The sequence below is a fragment of the Scyliorhinus canicula genome, chromosome 1 (genome assembly GCF_902713615.1).
Source record: "Scyliorhinus canicula chromosome 1, sScyCan1.1, whole genome shotgun sequence".
Taxonomy (NCBI): Eukaryota; Metazoa; Chordata; class Chondrichthyes; order Carcharhiniformes; family Scyliorhinidae; genus Scyliorhinus; species Scyliorhinus canicula.
The window spans coordinates 200,890,614-200,913,534 of record NC_052146.1 but is presented as its reverse complement, the minus strand read 5'-3'; the positions used below and the strand labels follow the sequence as shown (position 1 = coordinate 200,913,534).

Here is a 22,921-nt window from a genome sequence, read left to right as displayed (position 1 = left end):
AGCAGGAGAAGCCAACCTGCCGATCGGTAGGCCCCGATCGTGGGGCAGGCCACGGTGGAGGCCCCCCACCCTGGGGTCGGATCCCCCTCCCCCCCACCAAGCCGCCCCCCGCAGGATGAACGATGAGTAGGACCATACGTGAAAGGTGCCAGCGGGACTCAGCCTAATTTGGCGGCCACTTAACCCAACACGTGCGGAAAATCGCTGGGGGAGGCCGCATAGAGCGGACCCCGACCGGCGCCACGACGACCATGCAGGCGCCAATGACGCCGATTCTCCGACCCGGCCCAGGGTCGGAGAATCCCGCCCAATGTAGTTTGGGGTGTTCTGATATCTTGAATATATGGGAAATGTTTGTGAGGGCTAGTCCCCTTGATCCCCTTCCAAACCACACACTCATGTCAGAAGAGGTGTGGTTATGGGAAGCCAATATCCCCCAACTGTCGAACTCTCACTTGTCACTCGAAGTAGTTGGTTGTGCACACACAGCAGTACCTTGGCATCATAACTCGGCAAACATGCAAAACTAAGTTTGGAGATTGTTTGGTATGTGGTACAGCATCCCTTAGACATGCACAGAGACTGGGTATGGTGGAAGAGGCAGAAGATCCTAATAAGTTAGTAGGGCAATGGCTCAGAAAGCGGAGAGCACCCAGGTATGTGACACATGCAGGACACAGTCATGACACTGAGTGACATATGTGGTTAGTCGCCTGTGGAGTGTCAGGGTCCTCACACAGTTTCAGACCTATAGTTATTCATGGGCGGTCATAACCGAGAGCATTATGTCTCTTTACAGCTCTCTTGGTCGGAGTAGCTACAAGCGGAGAGAGAGAGAAAGAGAGAGAGAGGCCCTGAGAGGTGTTATTTCGTGCACGTTGAACCTGAATATATATTATTTAAAGAATTATTTCTTTAGTGAAAGAAGGGCCTCAAACTGGAAATGCAAGCCAAAGATGGCAGAGAATGTAAATTCAGTGACAGTCTTGCTTGCTCATGTATGGATTATATTAAGTACTGAGGGACAATGGAATGTTACATCTTTTTCCAGGCAGCAACATATCAAAGGAAGAAGCAATGCAAAAACTGACTGTAATCTCCTATGGAGATAACGGAAGCTTATTATCACCTCAGCAGGAATCATATCATGTAAGTAATGTCCCAGACCTGTTTATGGACCTTCCCTTCCAGAAATACACAGGGACGGGCATAAAATGCCAGCTGCAAAGCTGGTCAGTGCGGATTGGTGTTGTGTGTGTCAGACTGTGTGATACAGAACCAAGGAAAGACAGCTGCGTCACCTCTGCTAATCTAGCAGGTAAAAAGAACTTTCAGTGATTGCTGGAAGAAAGACACGACAGCAAAGTCACAACTGAACAGGGAGCAGGACAACCCTCAGCTAAACTGAAAGACCTTGGTATCTCAAAACCAACTGCTTGACTGTTCAAGTTAAAGCTGCCGGATCCACAAATCTCAAACGGCCACAACACTTCATCATCTACTCCTCACCGACAAGCCAAAGACTGATTCATATATCTTTGTGAACATTTTGGACAATTTCTGATCTAGGTATCTGCATTTTCTCTTATTTTTCTTGCACTTTATGACCTAGTAAACTCACTCTTTCTTTAACAAAAGTAAGCCTGGTTAAATTGGCTCCTTTTAAAACAGAAATACGTTTGGACTGAAAAAGGTATCCACAAGGGAAGGGGTCGATTTTAATTAATCCTGCGACCAACTGAGGGGGCTGAATAAAGCAAGGGAGCCAATTCATTCCTGCTCATCCGGGAGTATAACAATTTGGGGGTATCCCATCCAGAATTGGGGCTCATGCCACGATAGTTCCCACAGAGTGGTCAGGGGGTAACAAGGTTGGGGACTTTGCCCGGGGAATGGTCACAACCGTATTATATAATATCTTCGGACATGGTGCTGACATTAAAATGAGGATAGGAATCGATGTTTACATTTGGCACATACAAATGCAGATAGGTAATGCGATTACGCAGAGTGATCATGCAGCATTCATTTTTTTCAGTTTTGACTGTTCTTTCTGAGGAATGGGGAGGTGCATAAAACTGAAGTTGTGCTGTACTCTTGGAGATCCTTTAACTAAGCGTTAAACCACAGATTTGCCTGACTGTCCTAGTGGTTCAGGTGATTGGCATTTGCCAAGGAAACATAATGAGTTTTCCAGGTGTGTGGACATTACTGTATTCCTTCAGTCAGCGTTAGATTAACCGGTCATTCTTCTCACTGCTGCTTGTAAGATTTTTTCCTGCATCAAGTGGCTCCCATGTTGATCCTGAAATACATGAAGTGCACAATGGAATTTGTTCCATGTAAAGTACCTCGGGATGTTTCTGAGAGATGTCCTGAAGTGTTACGTGCAGGTACGTTCTTGCTCATAAGAAAGAAACACTGACCTTGGAAAGCATTCACAGGGAAGGCACCTAGGATGAAGAGGCTTAGCTATGATGTGAGGCTGGGTAGCCTTGAGGTATCATGAATCATTTTATGATGGCATGAGGATGTGAAAAGTGCTATAGAAATGCAAATCTTTTTCATTCTTCTTTTATCCAACCCAAACTATTATCTACTTTATCTGACAGATCAAGGTGCCTTCTGAACTCATTAATAAATTCGTCTCTGCTCCACTTCACGTCCACCATATGTGAAAGTCGCCATCGTCCCTGGGGACCATAGGCTGCTCTCCATGTTCGACAGAGTAGATTGGTGGTGATTTAACCTGAGGGTCACCACACCTTAGGTGAGCGGCAAGGTTGAGAAGGCAGGGCCTTCATAGATATCCTCTGTAGGTGCGGAAATTGAACCCACGCTGTTGGCAGCACCCTGCATCACAAAACAGCCATCCAGCCAACTGAGCTAACCCACCCCTGACCCTTACATATGTAAGCCAATGTGTTTGATGCAAGATCAAAATGGTGCTTATCTTTAATGTTAATCCGTTAGAAAACAGACTCCTCGGTCAGTCAGAGTTGAGTTAGCAGCTGGGACTCCCAAATAGCCTCAGTGTCAATGGGCTGGCAAGAAAATAAATGAATTAGATTTCTCGCTCCTGATTGTGATCCAGGTTCCTCAGTGCAAAGTGCAGATATGGATCTCTCATCAATGCAAGGGTTGGTTTGGTTGTGATGCCTTTCATGATAGTCTGGTTGGAGTTCCAACCAAAACTCAACGTGCTCGTGTTTTAGACTAAAGTAGAGTGTTCAGTGTGTGTGTGTACGAGGTCTTAATTTGACTCATGTACATTGATCTTATTGTTAGCACCAGACAAACAGCTCAGTATTGAGATGACAGTCAGATTCGGGCTTGTAACAAAAGTCTAGTGCCCCTTATTCATGTTGTATCAGCTTCACAATCTGCTTTATGCACATAGACCTGATCACTCGCAGCAGACTATAAGCTCAGGTTTGGGAAGGTAGTTAGATTCAGCATTGATTCATGTGTCTCATTAATGTTTTATCAGTTACAACTGTTGTATTAACACTGAGGGTGAGGCCTCCTTTTTTGTTTGGGTCTGTTTGTACATCCAGGACAAAGAAAGACCAAACGAGTCTTATAGATTTGACCAACCAATTGGGTTTTTTTCCCTTTATTTATTTAGATAGATAGAACAGTACAGCACAGAACAGGCCCTTCGGCCCTCGATGTTGTGCCGAGCAATGATCACCCTACTCAAACCCACGTATCCACCCTATACCCGTAACCCAACAACCCCCCCCCCACATTAACCTTACTTTTTAGGACACTACGGGCAATTTGGCATGGCCAATCCACCTAACCCGCACATCTTTAGACTGTGGGAGGAAACCGGAGCACCCGGAGGAAACCCACGCACACACGGGGAGGACGTGCAGACTCCGCACAGACAGTGACCCAGCCGGGAACTGAACCTGGGACCCTGGAGCTGTGAAGCATTTATGCTAACCACCATGCTACCGTGCTGCCCAATAAATTTATTTATTTATTTATTTTTTTAAGAGTACACAATTCACTTTTTCCAATTAAGGGGCAATTTAGCGTGGCCAATCCACCTATCCTGCACATCTTTGGGTTGTGGGGACGAAACCTACGCAAACATGGGGAGAATGTGCAGACTCCACACGGACAGTGATCCAGAGCTGAGATTGAACCTGGGACCTCGGCGCCGTGAGGCAGCAGGGCTAACTCACTGCGCCACCGTGCTGCCCCCCCCTTTATTTTTTCAATGGGATGTAGGCGTCACTGTTGCCCAAATCTAATTGCCCTTGAACTGAATGGTATGCTGAGCCATTTCAGAGGGCAGTTAAAGGTTAATCACATTGCTGTGGGTCTAGAATCACGTGTAGGCCAGATCGGGTAAGGGTGGCCGATTCTCTTCCCTAAAAGACGTTAGTGAACCAGATATGTTTTTACAACAATTGACAATGGTTTCATGGTCACCATTACTCAGATGAGCTTTTAATTCCAGATTTATTAATTGAATTTAAATTCCACCAGCTGCCGAGTTGGCATTTGAACCCCTGTCCCCAGAGCAACAGCCTGCACCTCTGGATTATTGGCCCAGTGACATTACCACTACCCCACCATTTCTCCTTAAATCTTTGGGGTGGGGGGGGGGGGGGTGATCTCAACCTCATAATAATGTTTTAAATCTTTATTGCCACAAGTAGGCTTACATTAACACTGCAATGAAGTTACTGTGAAAAGCCCCTCGTCGCCACACTCCGGCGCCTGTTCGGGTACACTGAGGGAGAATTCAGAATGTCCAATTCACCTAATAGCACGTCTTTCAGGACTTGTGGGCGGAAACCGGAGCACCCGGAGGAAATCCACGCAGACACAGGGAGAACATGCAGACTCTTCACAGACAGTGACCCAAGCCAGGAATCGAATCCGGGACCTTGACAATGTGAAGCAACAGTGCTGTTCTCCCGTGTCTGCGTGGGTTTCCTCCGGGTGCTCCGGTTTCCTCCCACAGTCTAAAGACGTGCAGATTAGGTGGATTGACCATGATAAATTGCCCTTAGTGACCAAAATGGTGAGGAGGTGTTATTGGGTTACAGGGATAGGGTGGAAGTGAGGGCTTAAGTGGGTCGGTGCAGACCCGATGGGCTGCATTGTATGTTCTATGCACTATGTTCTATGTAACCACTATGCTACCGTGCTGCCCATGCACCAATCACGGTAAGAAAGAAGGGTGGAGTTTGGATTCTTTGGGATCGTGTGGTTTTGTGAATGAATGACTTACACTGAAAGAAAGGTGGTTAGACACTGCAGCATATAATGTGACACACTGTGGTCCTAAGTTTGGTCCTCAGTTTGTGCCAAGTTCATTGATATTTGCCACAGATCGTGAAAGATGATTATTGCAAATAATGAGGAGCCCTGAAAAGGTTAGTGAAAAGTAGTTTATTTCTACTCACAGATTGGAAATCTAGCAACTAAGCAACATTCCAAGTCCCAGCCGGAATCAGCCTGAGATGCCGGCTCCCTCTTGGGTCGGCTTTTATCTTAGGGAATTAACGAGCTCTGCTGTTGAGTCTCCGCCTCTCAACAGCGGAGCTCGTAATCCATCAGGCCCATGGGAAGATAGTTCAGGTTGGCCCTGTGGGTCAGGTGGGAGTTATAACAATGACGCATTCAGATTACAGTAAGAAGTCTTACAACACCAGGTTAAAGTCCAACAGGTTTGTTTCAAACACGAGCTTTCGGAGCACGGCTCCTTCTTCAGGTTAGGCATTCCTGCCAGCCTCAAATAGATCTCCCAAATTGAAGGTTAGGGACAAATGACAAATGGTGTGAAATAACTCCACAGCATTGGAGAGGTTGGGACTCGCTCCTTGGAGAGAAGTAATCATGAGAGGCTGGACAGAGAAGATAGGGAGAAACTGTTTCCCCTCATAAAATAATCAGGAATGAGAGGGCACATATTTAAAGTGATTTGCAAAAGAAGCAAATGTGATGTGACAGAAAACTTTTTCACCCAGCAAGTGGTTGAGGTCTGGAATGCTCTGCCTGGAAGTGTAGTAGAGGCAGGTTCAATCGAGGCATTCAAGAGGGGATTAGATGATTATCTGAATAGAAACAATATGCAGGGTACAGAGAAAAAACAAGGGAATGGCATTAAGTCATGATGCTCGTTTGGGGAGCTGGTACAGACAGGATGGGCCAAATGGCCTCCTTCTGCACAGTAACAATTCTGGGATTCATCAACTACTGCTGTGATAACTTCACAGCAAAATCTGAGGATCAAACATGACACCTTTCTTGACTGCATAACTCAGTGCCATACCATCATCCTCTGTGGGCTTCTATGCAAGATCAAAAAGCGCACCTTTCTTGACTGCATAATTCAGTGCCATACCATCATCCTCTGTGGGCTTCTATGCAGGATCAAAAAGTGCACCTTTCTTGACTGCATAATTCAGTGCCATACCATCATCCTCTGTGGGCTTCTATGCCCTGCTTTTACGACACTTTTAGGACTGCAATGGTTCTAAAATGATCGGAAATCCAGTTTCATAAATTCAGCAGGATCATTTAGGTTTAACTTTTAGGTTTAACAGGGCAGCACGGTGGCCTAGTGGTTAGCACAACCGCCTCACGGCGCTGAGGTCCCAGGTTCGATCCCGGCTCTGGGTCACTGTCCGTGTGGAGTTTGCACATTCTCCCCGTGTCTGCGTGGGTTTCGCCCCCACAACCCAAAAAAATGTGCAGAGTAGGTGGATTGGCCACGCTAAATTGCCCCTTAATTGGAAAAAATAATTGGGTAATCTAAATTTAAAAAAAAAAAAAACTTTTAGGTTTAACTAGGCACCTGTGCCAGAGCATAATACACTCTCATGCAGCATAGGACCAAAATGGAACACAACACAAAAACAACTGGAATTTATACTGCAACTTTAATGGAATAAAACATTCCAAGGTACTCCACAGAAACATTATAAAGCAAAGCGTAGACACCAAGCCACAGGCAATATTAGGTCAGATGGTCAAAAACGTGGTCAAAAAGGTAGGTTTAAAAAGTGTCCTGAAGGAAGAAAGTGAGTTAAAAAAACAGAGCAGTTCCGGGAGGGAGTTCCAGAGCTTTGGAACTTAGCGGCTAAAGGTACAGCCATCAATGGTAGAGCGATTAAAATTGCGAATGATCAAGAGGCCAGAATGAGATGAATGCACATACCTCGGAAGATTGTGTGACTGGAGGAGATTACAGAGGTAGGCAGGGATTGAGGCAGTGAAGCGACTGGAAAACAAGGATGAGAATTTTAAAATCAAGGTGTTGCCTGACTGGGGGGTCAGTGTAATCCAGTGAGCACAAGGGTGATAGGGGAAAGAGACTTGGCACAGGTAAGACCAAAGGCTGCAGAGTTTCAGATGACCTTGGGTTAATAGAGGAGAGAATGTGGGAGGTCAGCCAGGAGTGTGATGGTACATTCACGTCTAAAGATACTAAATAGGTACTAATGAGTGTTTCAACAGCAAATAAGTTGAGGCCAAAGTCTGATGATGTTAGGGAGATAGAATTAAGCGGTCCTAGTTATGGAACAGGTATACAGTTGAAAGTTCATGTTGAGGTCACGTATGACAACATCATTGCAAAGAGACAGGTTTAGTCGCAGACATTTGTCAAGGAGAGGGATGGAGTTGGTAGCCAGGGAACAGAGTTCGCAGTGGGGGCCGAGGACAATGACTTCAACCTTCCTAAGTTTAATTGTAGAAAAGTTCTGCTTGTCCAGCAGTAGATGTCTGATAGGCAGACTGATAATTTAGCAACAGCGGAGGAGTGGAGACAGGTGGTGAGATGGAGCTGGGTGTCATCAACACACATGTGAAAACTAACAAGGTGGTCCAAATGATGTTGTTTGGCTGTTGCATTCTGGGTTGGCTCACAAGTCTGCATTAATTGGGAGTCACGCTTCCAGTGGCTGAAACGCAACCACAAACTTTACAGATTTAAGACTTTGGAAACCATACACCAGTCTATAAGTCCTATCATCCATCGTTCTCCATATCTTTTCCCTGAAAATTGTTAAATATTTCTGAAAACAAGTAAACAATTACAATGGCTGTCAACGGACAGGTTGCCAACCCTGGCAAGCTGTCCAAATAAAACCTCATAAAAAATTGAGTATGTGAGCGTAACTTGATCATTTTCATCCGAGGATATTTTTCAAACAATGCACCTAAACGTGTTCTCAGGCGAATTGGTTTAAACAGCGAACAATTTAGTTTTGATATCCACTTAGCCAGTTGTTCTTGAAGAAATGCAAGATGAGGGTAAACCCGTTCAAAAGCAATACGCTTCTCAATTGTTTCAAACGCGTTTCCATTTACAGCTGAAGATTGCTTTAATAGTCCTTCTTGACTACACCATAACCCAGGAATCTCATGTAACAGGGGATCTGTTAACTCTGCAATTTCTTAGACAATAGCCTCCCAACATCCTGCTGGGGTATGTTTGCTCTTTCTCAGTCTACAGCTGAATGGCCCAAAAGGTTGGTAAATACAATGACATGAACACACAGGAAATCAATCTCCTTACCTCTTATTAATAGCAGTTATCTTATTAACCAACTGCAGGCGGGTAATTCATAATTAGTTGCTTTTGCTGCTAAAATATTTTTTATTTCTCCCCCTCAACGTGGGGTGAAATCCCATCAGCTGTATGCGCACAAAAGATTAAAGGGAATCATCTCACTTATAAGTAATGAACTAATGTTGCGTGTACTGGCAACCACATTGATTCTGAATGATGCCCTGTTACACGGCTGATTGTAACCAGGGTGTTGTAATGAGATTTATATTTGTACGGGTAAAATGTAGAAGTTGTCCACGAATGTGCTTGAACAGTTTGTTTTAGATTATTATTCTCTGTGGTCGATATGCTTGTCTGTTGAAATGAATGATTAGGAGTGGAACTGATTGGTTGGCATGCAGATTCATTCATAAACCAGTACTTCCACTGGCCCTGGGACTTCCTGAGTAAAACTAAGTGTAGAAACCTGTTGAAAATTACCAACACCACCAAACAAGTCGCACTCAGATGATCAGCAAGTGCCAATTTTAGGGAGTAAATGCTTCTTTATGTTTCATCCGCTTCTTCGTTGTCAACAGTATTTCAAGTTTGCAAAGTGCTTTGTCTCTTCAGTGCAAAGTTGGCAGAGTAATGGTCAAGAAGCTAGAATTTACAGACCGCAGTGGCAGCAGCAAGATGACGGTAAATCATGGAGCTGTGCCTGTGACGGCAAAGAAAAGTGGAAAGTTGATTTAAGAAGAGGGGGGTAGTGGGGCGGGGGGAGGGGGAGGGGGGGGTGGGGAACTCCTGGGAGTGACTCAAAAAAAAGATGGAATTCTGCACTTAGAATTTCTAAGCTAGGTGCAATTTGCTCATTTGTCAACAAAGCCCTTTGATACTATTGTTTGTTGAGGTCAAATTCCGAGAGGCCTTGCCGGAGAGCAGATTCCCAACATTGGTAGTGCAATCCCTCACTCCATAGAAATTACAGCATAGAAACGGACCCATCAAGTTTAGGTGCCACACAAGCCTCCTCCCACCTACTTCCATTCATCCTATCACCATATGCTTCTGTTCATTTCTTCCTCATAGCTAGGTTCCTCTTCAATGCATTAAAGCAAATACACACGCACACACATACATAAGTATCTGTACAAATATATACAGATATACAGGTATATAAACACACACACATACTCACACACACACCTGTACAAATAAAAATAATATATAAACTGACACTCACACACATATACATATATACAAATTTCCACCAGGTTTCACATAGATTTCAATGTATATTTATATAAACATGCACAAATATACATGCAGGTGAACATATATATATGGCACGAATATGCAGTATTCATGCAGTATAATTTATTGCACTCTTTACAATTGAAATTCTTTTGAATTGTACTGATGAGTGCATGACAAAAAGCTTCGATGGCATGCCTCTTTTTAAAGCAATACTCAAGATCTGTATCACCAAATAACTATATATATATATCATATATATAGTTATCATCCCAGCAGTAAAATGGCAGTCCCTGTTTGTCATGGTTCAACAATCTTGCCACTGGAATCATATGTACACGACAACATTGGACTCCCAGTATTGGACCTAAAAAAAGCTCACTGGTGGCAGCTTCGTTTTAAACTGTGTTTGCCCTGAGGGTACTGGTGAGACTGCTCCCTGGTGAGGCATCATTCACCCCTTCCGAAAGTTAAGTATTCCAATAAACGTTCCCTGCCATTGTAGTGGCAACAAGCACAGAACATGTGACAAATTCAATCAAGTTGAAATCACTACGGGATCAGTTTGTGATTGATTACGCAACACTGTAAACATGTTGCATGCTCACTTTAAGATCTGCCACTGTCTGATTCTGTATAATGCTTCAGTCATTGCTGATTCAACAACAACAATGATTTGCATTTATATAGCATCTTTAATCGAGCTCAGCCCAACAATGCCACCCCCCACTCTGAGGATTACTGTTCCCCATCAATTCTGACATGTTGAACAATTTCAAATCTTCACCACTCCACCAATGCTGCAATGCCTTCAGCTGACTGGGCCCGAGACTCGGCAATTCCCACCCTCAACCTCTCTGCCTCTCATCCTCATGCTCTTCTTTGAAGTCACTTCTTAAAACCTGCATCATTGCCCAAGCTTTTTGTTATCTGGCCCAACATCCGGACGTGGATCAGTGTCCAATTTTGGTCCATAATGCTCCTGGGGTGGTCTATTTTTTTTTAGAAAATATTTTATTGAGGCATTTATAATTTTAACATTTCAACATATTAACATTCTAAATAACAAAGCGGTCCAACACACGCAAAAACCCCACAGTAACACACCCAACCTCCCCCCGCCCTAACTCCTAGCTACCCATACTGTAGATTTCCCGCCCCTATTATTCACTGCCATGCCTCCCCTTTCCCCCCCCCCCCCACCCCCATTCCCCCCCGACCTTCTGCTGGCGGTCAGTTTTCCTTAACAAAGTCGATGAACGGTTGCCACCTCCAAACAAACCCCTGTAATGAACCTCTTAAGACGAACTTAATCTTTTCCCGCCTAAGAAACCCTGCCATGCGCTGGCCCACACCCCCGACTTTGGAGGCCCCGAGTCCCTCCATCCCAGCAAAATCCGTCTCCGGGCCACCAAGGAGGCAAAGGCCAAAACGTCGGCCTTTCTCCCCCCCCTGGGCTCCCGGATCGTCCGACACTCCAAATATTGCCACCTCTGGACTCGGAGTCACTCTCCCTTCCAGGACCTCTGACATGACATCTGAGAATCCCTGCCAAAATACCCTCGGCTTCGGACAAGCCCAAAACATATGTACACGATTCACCGGACTTCCACCGCACCACCCACACCTGTCCTCCACCTCCTCAAAAAACCTACTCATCCAGGCCACAGTCATATAAGCCCTGTAGACCACCTTGAACTGGATCAGGCTAAGCCTGGCACACAACGAGGATGCATTGACTCTTTTTGGGGCCTTCTCCCATAGCCCGACTTCCAACTCCCCCCCCTACTCATTCTCCCACTTCCTCCTCACCTCCACGATTGGGAGCCCTTCCCACTCCATCAATTCCTTATATATTTCCAAGAGCCTCCACTCCCCAACCCCTGATTTTGCCATCACCTTATCCTGCAATCCCCTTAGAGGGCGGCAAGGGAAGCTGGAACCTGCCTTCGGACAAAATCCCGTACCCGCAGGTATCGAAATCCATTCCCACCCGGTAACTCAAACTCCTCCTCTAGCTCCTGCAGGCTCGGGAAACCATCCTCAATGAAGAGATCTCCAAATCTCTCAATCCCTGCCCGCTGCCACCTCCTAAAGCCCCCATCCCACCCCCCAGAATGAACCGGTTATTGTCATAGATTGGTGACTACACCGAGGCCCCCTCCAGTCTCTCCATTGCGCCCACACCCTCAGAGCTGCCACTTCCAATGGGCTTGTGGAGTACTGAGCCTGCGAGAACGGCAAAGGTGCCGTTAACAGAGCCTCCAGACTCTTGCCCTTATAACAGATGTGCAGGTTAGGTGGACTGGCCATGATCAATTGCCCTTAATGTCCAAAATTGTCCTTAGTGTTGGGCCGAGTTATTGGGTTATGGGGATAGGGTGGAGGTGTGGGTTTGGGTAGGATGCTTTTTCAAAGAGCTGGTGCAGACTCGATGGGCCGAATGGCCTCCTTCTGCACTGTAAATTCTATGAAATTCTATGAAAACACTACCTCTACACACTCCCACACCGACCCCTCCCCCACTACCCACTTCCTAACCATTGAAATATTAGCCGTCCTGTAGTAGATACTAAATTTCGGAAGGGCCAAACCTCCCTCCCCACACCCCTATTCAAGAAGGACCTTTTTCACCATTGGGGCTCTCCCAGCCCATACAAAACCCAAGATCGGCACATTCACTTTCCTAAAAAATGCCTTGAGGATAAAGATTGGGAGACACTGAAACACAAACCGCAATCTCGGGAAGACTGTCATTTTCACAGTCTGTACCCTCCCCGCCAATGACAGCGGGAGCACGTCCCACCTATGGAAATCCCCTTTCATTTGCTCAATCACCCTACCCAAGTTTAGTTTATGAGGCTGACCCCAGTCCGCTCGCCACCTGAATCCCCAGATACCTAAAACTCCTTCCCACCACTTTGAATGGCATCTCCCTCAGTTTCCTCTCCTGCCTCCTTGCCTGGATCGCGAGGACCTCACTCTTGCTCATGTTTAGTTTGTAATCTGAGAACCGGCCAAATTCCTCCAGTATTCCCATGATTCCTGCAACCCCCCCAATGGTCTGTTATATACAGGAGCAAATCGTCCGCATAGAGCAAGACCCTATGCTCCACCCCTCTCTCACTAGCCCCCACCAAATGTTCGATGTCCTTAGTGCCATTGCCAAAGGCTCTATGGCTCAGGAAAGTAGTAGTGGGGAAAGTGGGCAGCCCTGCTTCGTCCCCCTGTACAAACTAAAATACTCTGACTGGACCCGGTTGGTCCTTACATTCGCCACTGGTGCCTGCTATAGCAATCGGACCCAATCCACAAATCCCTGCCCACACCCAAACCTTCCCAAGACATCCCACAGGTACTTCCACTCCACCCAATCAAAGGCCTTCTCTGCATCCATGGCCACCACCACTCAACCTCGCGCCCCTCCACAGGCATCATTATCAGATTTAGGAGCTGTCTAATATTGGACGTCCGGTGTCGTCCCCTCACAAATCTCGTCTGGTCCTCCCCTATTACCTCCGGGACACAATCCTCTATGCATGTGGCCAAGATCTTTGCCAGCAATTTCGCATCCACATTCAAAAGTGGGATCGGCCTATACGACCCACAACTCTCCGGATCCTTATCCCGCTTCAAAATAAGGGAAATCAATGCCTGCGATAACGTAGGGGAGAGCACTCCTAGCTCCTTCGACTCATTAAAAGCCTTTACCTGGGGGCAGCATGGTAGTGCAGTGGGTTAGCCCTGCTGCCTCACGGCGCCGAGATCCCAGGTTCGATCCCGGCTCTGGGTCACTGTCCGTGTGGAGTTTGCACATTCTCCCCGTGTTTGCGTGGGTCTCGCCCCCACAACCCAAAGATGTGCAGGCTAGGTGGATTGGCCACGCTAAATTGCCCCTCAATTGGAAATAATTAATTGGGTGCTCTAAATTTATAAGAAAAAAAAGCCTTTACCAGGTACGGCCCCAGCAACCGGGAAATTATTTTATAAAACTCAACCGGATATCCATCAAGTCCCGGGGCCTTACCCGACTACATCGCCCCCCCAACCCATCTATAACGTCCCCAAGCCCAATTGGGGCTCCCAAACGCTCCAGCAACTCATCTATCCTCCGGAACTCCAGCCCCCCCCCCCGGAATCGCTTCACGCCCTCCTCCCTGCTGGGGGTTCCGATTTATACAATCTACTGTAGAACTCCCGAAACACATCATTTACCTCCGCCGAATCCAAAACCACCTTCCCCCCCTGTATCCTTTACTTTCCCAATGTCTCTCGCCGCCTCCTGTTTCCTCAGCTGGTGCGCCAACATCCTGCTGGCTTTTTCCCTATAATCACACGCCGCCCCCTTCACCCTCCTCAGCTGTCCCTCATCCTTACCTGTGGACAGGAGCCCAAATTCCAGCTGCAGCCTCTGACGCTCCTTCAGAAGCCCATCATCCGGAGACTCCCCATACCTCCTGTCCACCTGTAAAGTTTTGCCTACCAGCCTGTCCAGCGCCACCCACTCAGCCTTCTCCTTATGTGCCCGAATTGAGATGATTTCCCCCTGATAACTGCCTTCAGTGCCCCCCACACCACCCCTGTTGAGACTTCACCTGTATCATTGATCTTTATATATCCCCGAATGGCCTCCCTCACCCGCTCGCACACCTCCTCCTCTGCTAGCAGCCCTACACCTAACCTCCATTGCGGCCGCTGGGCCTTTCCTTTGTTAACTTGCAGGTCGACCCAGTGTGGGGCATGGTCTGACACCACAATTGCTGAATATTCAATATCCACCGCCTCAGCCAGTAGCGTTTTGTCCAGCACAAAGAAGTCTATCTGGGAATAACCTTATGTACATGGGAGTAGAATGAAAATTTCTTACTCATTGGCCTCCCGAATCTCCACAGATCCACCCCTCCATGCGCTCCATGAACCCCCGCAGCTCCTTTGCCATAGCTGATACCTTCCCAGACCTAGAACTCGACCGGTCCAGGCTCTGATCCAGCACCGTGTTAAAGTCTCCCCCCATAATCAGCCAATGTGAATCCAGGTCCGGGATCTTCCCCAGCACCCTCCTAACAAACTCAACATCATCCCAGTTCACCAGCACCACAGCCATTCCCTCCAGCTTCCCACTAACCATAATGAATCTACCCCGCAGGTCCGCCTCTATCTTCCCCACCTCGAGTGCCACCCGTTTATTGACCAAGATTGCCACCCCCTATGTTTTAAAGTCCAATCCCGAGTGGAACACCTGCCCGACCCATCCCTTCTTCAACCTAATTTGATCCCCCACCTGCAAATGTGTCTCCTGCAACATGGCCACATCCGCCTTCAGTTGCCTCATGTGTGCGAACACACGGGCCCTTTTGACTGGTCCATTCAGTCCACGAACATTTCACGTGACCAGCCTAATCGGGGGGCACCCCGCCCCCTTCCCCTGCCGATCAACCATAACCTCTCCTCGGCCAGTCCTTGGCCCATGTCCCGCACTCTCCTGGCCCGCCCCAGGCAATCGCCATCATCCACCCTCCTCTTCCACCACCTTGAAAGTCCCCTCTCCGTCAACAGTCTAGTCCCCCTCCCCCACCCAAAACCCCCCTTCCCCTCCCATTCCCCCCTACATCGGTTTTCAGCTCATCCTCCACTCTACTTCCATGAACTAGCCCTCTCAGGTAGCCTGGCAGCCCCCGCCCTTGGCGCCGAACATTTTACCCCCTCAACTCCGCCAGCATCTTAGCGAAGTACTCGGCTGGCCTCACGCCCTCTTCCCTGATTCCCCTCCCCACAGTTGATTCCCCTCCCCCCAGTTCTTAGTGCAAACAATCAAAACAAAGGCAAGAAGCAAAAACAAACAAACAATCCCTCCCAAGATCCACCCATCCTCTCTTAACAAAGTACTATACTAACCTAACCCCAAACAAAACCGAAAGAATGAATAGAAACAAGCAGAACCTCCAAAATAAATCCGAACAACACAAATCAGAAGTTAACAGTTTTACAGAGCATAGCTCAGTTCCCCGCAGTCAAAGTTCAAGGTACTTCTTCTCCCATCAATTTATTCTCCTTCATAAGGCCTACTGCATCCTCCACTGAGCAAAAGTACAGTTCCCGGCCCTCATAGGTCACCCATAGATGGGCCGAGTACAGCAGACCAAACTTTATGCCCTTTTTGTACAGGGCCGACTTGACCTTATTAAAGCTCGCCCTCCTCTTTTGCGAGTTCTGCTCCCAGGTTCTGATACACCCAGACCTCCACATCTTCCTAAGTGCATCGCCTCATCTGCCTGGCCCACCTCATAATGCGTTCCTTGTCCAGGAACCGATGCAATCGTACCCCCATCGCTCTCGGCGGCTCACCTCCCTGGGGCTTGCGCATCAGCGCCCTGTGAGCACGGTCCACCACCAGCGGCCTGTTGAATGTACCTTCTCCAAGCAGCTTCTCCAACATCTTCCCCACATACGTACCAGCGTCCAATCCTTCTCTCTCCTCCGGCAGACCCACGATCTGAATGTTCTGCCTCTGAGAACGGTTCTCCAGGTCCTCCACTTTCTCTCCAGCAGTCGCTTCTGCTGGTCTTGCAGCATCCCCATCTCTGCTGACATTGAGGTGAACTGCTCCTCATGCTCCCCCGCCAGCTCCTCCAGCATCTGGATCGCCTGTTCCTGAGTCGTCACTCCCGCCTCCACGCGGTCAGCCACCGCCTTGATCAAGTCCACTGCTCGGGCCAGGTCCTCCGCACACTCCTTAAATTGTTGAGTGAACTTCTCATTTAGGAAGCTCACCAACTGGTCCGTCGGCTACAGAGTTGACAGGGCCGTACCCTGCACATCCGCCATTTCCACGCTCGATGTGTGCTCCTCACTCGCCGCCGCCTTCTGGTTCCTCTTTTTCTGATTTTTTTCTGGACCACAGCTCTTCTGTTCCTACTTCTACACCTTTGCTTTATGAAATTCCTGCAACAATCCGGTGTAAAAGCCACAAAAGGACCACCATGAGCAGGAGCTGCCAAATGTGCGACCTTTCACTCCATAGCCGCCACTGGAAGTCCCTGGAGTGGTTTATTATAGTAAAGATGCTACAGAAATGCAAGCTGTTGTTACTGTAGTAAAATGCCCCATGGAGCAAGGCAGGTGCATTATCAGAGCAATTGACCCATTTGATGTTTAAACTGTGTTTGTAAAAAGCCCATATTTATAACAGAGATTCTTTTTTAATCATACAGCAATTACTTCAAATCACAATACACAGACATTTATTGGTACATTGTTTTCATGGTACTTAGTTCTGTTTATACAAAGCAAAGGCTTGATAAAATAACAGATTGGTGTCCTAATATGTGCAGCCAACTAAGTGAAAGGTGTGCATCGGGACTTCCGGTAGCGGCATGTAGAGGGGAAGTCGCACATTGGGTGGCTCCCGCTTGAGATGTATTTTTAAGAGGTTTGAAGTCCGGTAGCGGGGGTAATTTTTGGAGGATTGAAGAAAGAAAGATAATAAGAAAGAAGGGAGGAAACAAGGGTTTGCCGTCGAGTGAGAGGGCCAGTAAAAGTGTTGGCAAGATGGCGGATGGGGGAGTCGCACTGCTTATGGCAGAAAAGATGACCGAGGTGATGGCTGTGGAGCTTGAGAAGCAGTTTGCGAGGCACATAGAGACGTTGAGGAAGGAGATGGTGGTCGCACTGAAATCATTGGTGGAGGAGGCAATCGCCCCGGTGAGGGTAGCTGTGACAAAGGTATCGGCTGAGGTGAGAAAGCAAGGTGAGAAGATGAAGGAAGTGGAGGAGGTCATGTCGCAGCACAGTGACCAGCTCACCTCAATGGGGGACGAGCTGCGGAGGGTGGTGGTGGTCAACAGAGGACTCCGACCAAAGCTCAAGGAATTGGAGAACCGCTCGAGGCTGCACAATCTGAGAATTGTGGGCTTGCCCAAAGGGGCAGAGGGCTTGAGGCCAACAGAGCACTTTGCTAAGATGCTGGCGGATTGAGGTGGGAGGGTGAGGACCACATCGGTATGAACTGGACCAAGCTCATCGGTCTTTAAGGCCGAAACCCAAAGTGAATGAGCCGCCAAGAGCAGTAATTATCTGCTTCCATAAATACCACATGAAGGGGAAGGTGTTCAGCTGGGTGAAACAGAAGCGCGAGGTGCAGTGGGCTGGTGCTGGAGTTCGGATATGCCAAGACTTGATGGTGGAGTTAGCGAAGAGACGAGTAGCGTTCGTCTGAGTGAAGGTGGCACTGTACAAGGAGGAGCAATTTGGTATGGTATACCCGGCGAAGCTGAGGGTAACGTATAACGCCAAAGATTTTTATTTTGAAACTGTGGAGGCAGCTGAGGCATTCGTGAAGGCAGAAGGTTTGGGACAGTGGTGAGGAGTAGAGCTGGAAGAGAGATCGTGGACTGTGATTGAGGAGCTAGAAAATGTATGGATGTTATAACTTTCTTTTCATTGATCTGTATTGTAACTTACTTGACTTCACATTGTTACAGAGTTTAAGGTTTTGTTTGGTTTGATTGGCATTCTTTGTTGCGACGGTTATATGTTACTTTATTGAGTTGTATGGTTTTGATTGCTTTTTTTCTTCTGGGACTGGGTGGGAGGGGACAGAATGCCTTGGGAGGGGGTGGGGGGCACCCGCACGAGCTAAATAAAGTTGGCTAGTGAATGGAGGTGAGGTGGGAGGAGGGCTACGGACATTGGAGCCTGGTTAGCAGGTTTCGATGGGCCTATGAGGCAAGCAAGGGCGGGGGGGGAGGGATCGATACGGGGTGAGGTTTTTGCGAGAGGAAGTACAGGTGGGGTGGATTCTGGAAGTGGGGAAGGGGGTTTGATGTTAATAATGGATAGGGGCGGGTCAGGCTCAGGGGCAGGACCCGGTGGTATGATGATGGTGGATAAGAAGGGGGGTGGGGGTGAAAGACCCCCAGTTGGAGTAGTAACGTGGAACATGAGGGGATTGGCAGGTCCAGTCAAGAGGTCAAGGGTGCTTGCACATTTTAAAAGCTTGAAGGCCGGAGCAGCACGGTGGCACAGTGGTTAGCATTGCTGCCTACGGCGCTGAGGACCTAGGTTCGAATCCGGGCCCTGGATCACTGTCCATGTGGAGTTTGCATGTTCTCCCTGTGTTTGCATGGGTTTCACCTCCACAGCCCAAAGATGTGTAACCTGGGTGGATTGGCCATGCTAAATTGCCTCTTAATTGGAAAAAATAATTGGGTACTCTAAATTTATTTTTTTTAAAGCTTGAAGGCCGATGTAGCAATGCTGCAGGAGACTCACTTGAGGGTGAAGGACCAGGTGAGGCTTAAAAAGGGTTCGGTTAGCCAGGTGTTTCACACTGGATTTGACAGAAGGGCTCGCGGGGTAGCGGTAATGGTCAGCAAAAGGGTACAGTTCCAGATGGAGAAAGTGGTTCCAGATCGGGGGATAGATGTGTGACTGTGGCAGGAATGCTGGAGGGGACTTTAGCAGTGCTGGTCAGTGTACATGGTCCCAGTTGGGACGATGTGGGGTTTGTGAAGAAGGTGTGTCCCTGACTTCGACTCACACAAACTGACAGTGGGGGGTACTAGAACCTGGTGTAGGAGCCAAGGTTGGACAGGTCACGGCCGCGCTCACTGGTCCCATCAGGGGGGAGGCAAAGGCGTTGGCTGGGCTAATGGTGGAAATGGGAGGGGTAGACCCTTGGAGGTTTCTGCACCCGAGGGAACGGGAGTACTTGTTTTTCTCAGCAGTCCATAAGGTATAATCGCAGATCGACTTTTTTGTGGTGGGGAAGGCTTTTCTGGCTGGGGTTAAGGGGTTGGAGTACTCGGCAATTGCAATATTAGATCATGCTCCGCATTGGGTTGATATGGTCCTGGAGAAAGGGGTAGTACAGAAAACGGGGTGGAAATTAGATGTGGAACTGTTGGGGGACCGAGGGTTCTGTGACTAAATTGAAAAATTAGTTGAGGATTCTGCAGATTTCAGCTGCACGGGTGAGGTGTCAAAGGCAGTTGCCTGGGAGGCTCTAAAGGGGGTGTTGAGGGGTGAGATGATCTTGTTTAAGGCCATGGTGGACAAAGTGGAGAGATTGGAGTGTCAGAGGGTAATAGATGATATGTTGGTGGTAGATAGAAGTTATGCAGAAGATGGGGACCCAGCGAAGTTGGAAAAGAGGAAGGAACTTCAGGCAAGCTTTGACCAACTATCTACCAGGAAGGTGGTCCGTCAAATGATGCGAGCAAGGGGGGCAGTTTACGAGCATGGAGAGAAGGCGGGTCAGCATCGAAGGGAGATGGCGTCAAAGGAAATTATTCAGGTGCAGGACAGGGCAGGGAAGTTGGTGGTAGCTCCAGATCAGATTAACAAGGTCTTTAACGAATTCTGTGAGAGGTTGTACAGGTCAGAGCCACCTGGGGGAAGCCGGGAGATGCAGGAATTTCTAGATGGGTTGGAGTACCCGAGGTTAGAGGAGGGGGACAGGGCTACAATAGAAGGGGCAATAGTGGAACAGGAGATGAAGGATGCGATTGGGAGGATGCAGTCGGGGAAGGTAGCAGGGCTGAATGGGTTTCCGGTGGAATATTATAAAAAATTTAAAGATAATAATCACTTATTGTCACAAATAGGGTTCAATGAAGTTACTGTGAAAAGCCCCTAGTCGCCACATTCCGGCGCCTGTTCAGGGAGGCTGGAACAGGAATTGAACCCGCGCTGCTGGTCTTGTTCTGCATTACAAGCCAGCTGTCTTAGCCCACTGTGCTAAACGAGCCCCTAACAGGATAAGCTGGCACAGCTGATGGTCGGGATGTTTGAGGAAATGATAGGGAAAGGGATGTTACCACTAACTTTGGGGCAGGCATTCAATATCCCTGTTGCTTAAAAAAGATAAGACCGATGTAGGTCATATGGGCCCATATCACTTCTAAACGTTTATGCAAAGGTATTGGCAAAGGTATTGGCAGGTAGGCTGGAGGAGTGTCTCCCAAAGGTGATAGGTGAGGATCAGATCGGGTTTGTGAGAGGGAGGCAGCTCTTTGCGAACATTAGGAAGGTATTGAACATGGTGATGACACCGGCGGAGGGGAAGGAAACAGAGGTGGTTGTGGCATTGGGCGTTCAGAAAGCATTTGACCGGGTAGAGAAGGGGTACGTGATGGCAGTTCTGGAATGGTTTGGGATTGGACCACGATTTGCGAACTGGGTAAAACTACTGTATAAGGAGCCAGGGGCCAGTGTCCGCACAAATAACATCAGCTCGGAATACTTTTCTCTCCACCGTGGGGCTAGGCAGGGATGTCCTATGTCCCCCTGCTGTTTGCACTCGGGATTGAGCCATTGACCATAACTTTAAGAAGTTCGGGGGTATGGAAAGGGATAGTGCAGGGGGGGGACAGAGCATAGGGTGGCCTTATATGCCAATGACATGTTGTTGTATGTGTCGGAACCGAGTGTGTCAATAGGGGGAATATTGGAGCTGCTTCAGGTATTTGGGCCTTTCTTGGAGTACAAGTTAAATCTAGACAAGAGTGAGCATTTTGTGGTGTCTCGGGCAGGGGTGGGGGCAGGAGTGAGGGGCTGCCATTCCATAGGGCAGGGACTCAGTTTAGATAACTGGGGGTGCAGGCTGCTCGGGATTGGGGGGGGGGGCTCCATAGGTACAATATTTCTAGTTTGGTGGGGAGAGTGAAAGCTGATCTGGCAAGGTGGGATGGTCTCCCTCTGTCACTGGCGGGTTGGGTACAGGCGGTTAAAATTAATGTGTTGCCGCGATTTTTGTTTGTTTTTCAATGCCAGCCGATTTTCCTGCCAAAGGCATTTTTTAGAGAGATTGAAGGGATGATTACCTCGTTCATATGGGGAAGGAAGGTGGCCAGAATTAAAAAGATGCTGCTACAGAGAGGAAGGCAAGCAGGGGGTTTGGGTCTTCCGAACCTGATGTATTATTACTGGGCAGTGAATGTGGAGAAGGTTGCGGAGCTGGGTCAGAGGGGTTGGCTCCCAGTGGGTCAGAATGGAGGAGAGTTTGGGTAGGTGGTCGGGATTGAAGGCGCTAGCGACAGCGCCGCTCCCGATGGCCCCGGGGAGATACTCAGGGAGTCCGGTAGTAATAGCTTCATTGAGAATTTGGAGGCAGTTTCGCCAACACTTCGGGTTGGGGGCAGGGTCAAGGGATATGCCAATTTGGGGAAACCACAGATTTGAACCAGGGAAGTGGGATGGAAATTTTCAGAGATGGGAGGAGAAGGGAATTAGGACACTAAAAAATTTGTTTTTTGGGGATCGGTTTGCAGGATTGAAGGAGCTGGGAGCGAAGTATGGGCTGGGGCAGGGGGAAATGTTTAGATACATGTCGGTTCTGACTTTGCCAGGAAGGAGATACAGAGCTTCCCGGCGGAGCCGACCTCCACATTGCTGGAGGAGGTGCTGATGACAGGAGGACTGAAGAAGGGGGTAGTGTCGGCAGTTTATAAGGCGTTTTTGTGAGAGAAGGCACAGCTGGAAAGGATCAAAGCAAAATGGGAGGAAGAGTTGGGAGAGGGTATGGAGGAGGGGTTCTGGTGTGAGGTGCTCCAGAGACTGAATGCCTCCACCTCATGTGCGAGGTTAAGGCTGATACAGCTGGAGGTGGTATATAGAACACACCTCACATGGGTGAGGATGAGCCGGCTCTTTGAGGGGGTGGAAGATGTGTGTGAACGTTGCCGGGGGTGGCCGAGCGAACTATTTTCATGTGTTCTGGTCCTGTCCAAAGCGAGAGGATTGCTGGAAGGAGATTTTTAGAGTAATCTCTAAAGTGGTGCATGTAAAACTGGACCTGGCCCTCGGGACGCCATATTCAGTGTATTGGACCAGCCGGAGTTGGAAATGGGTGCAGAGGCAGATGTTGTAGCCTTCGCCTCTTTGATCGCCTGAAGGCGGATCCTGTTGGGATGGAGATCATCCTCTCCACCCTTTGCCCAGGCGTGGCGGGGGGGAACTGCTGGAATTCTTTACTCTTAAGAAGGTTAAGTTTGAACTGAGGGGAAGGATGGGAGAGTTCTACAATTCCTGGGCGTTATTCATTATGCACTTTCAAGAATTGGATTACATTGAACATTGGGGCGGGGGGAGGGGGACACTGTGTGTGTTAATGGTGACTATGGGTGATTCCTGATTTCTTCTTGT

General features: G+C 48.2%; 1 protein-coding gene across 1 annotated transcript in view; it reads left to right on the top strand.

Moving 5' to 3' along the window:
- The first annotated feature begins 1,359 nt into the window (after window positions 1-1,359).
- foxa2 (forkhead box A2) overlaps window positions 1,360-22,921 on the top strand; it is a 57,960-nt gene continuing 36,398 nt past the window's right edge. Inside the window, exon 1 of the mRNA XM_038806084.1 lies at window positions 1,360-1,569. The gene's annotated coding sequence lies outside the window, so the exon portion shown is untranslated. The remainder of the gene's footprint in view (window positions 1,570-22,921) is intronic.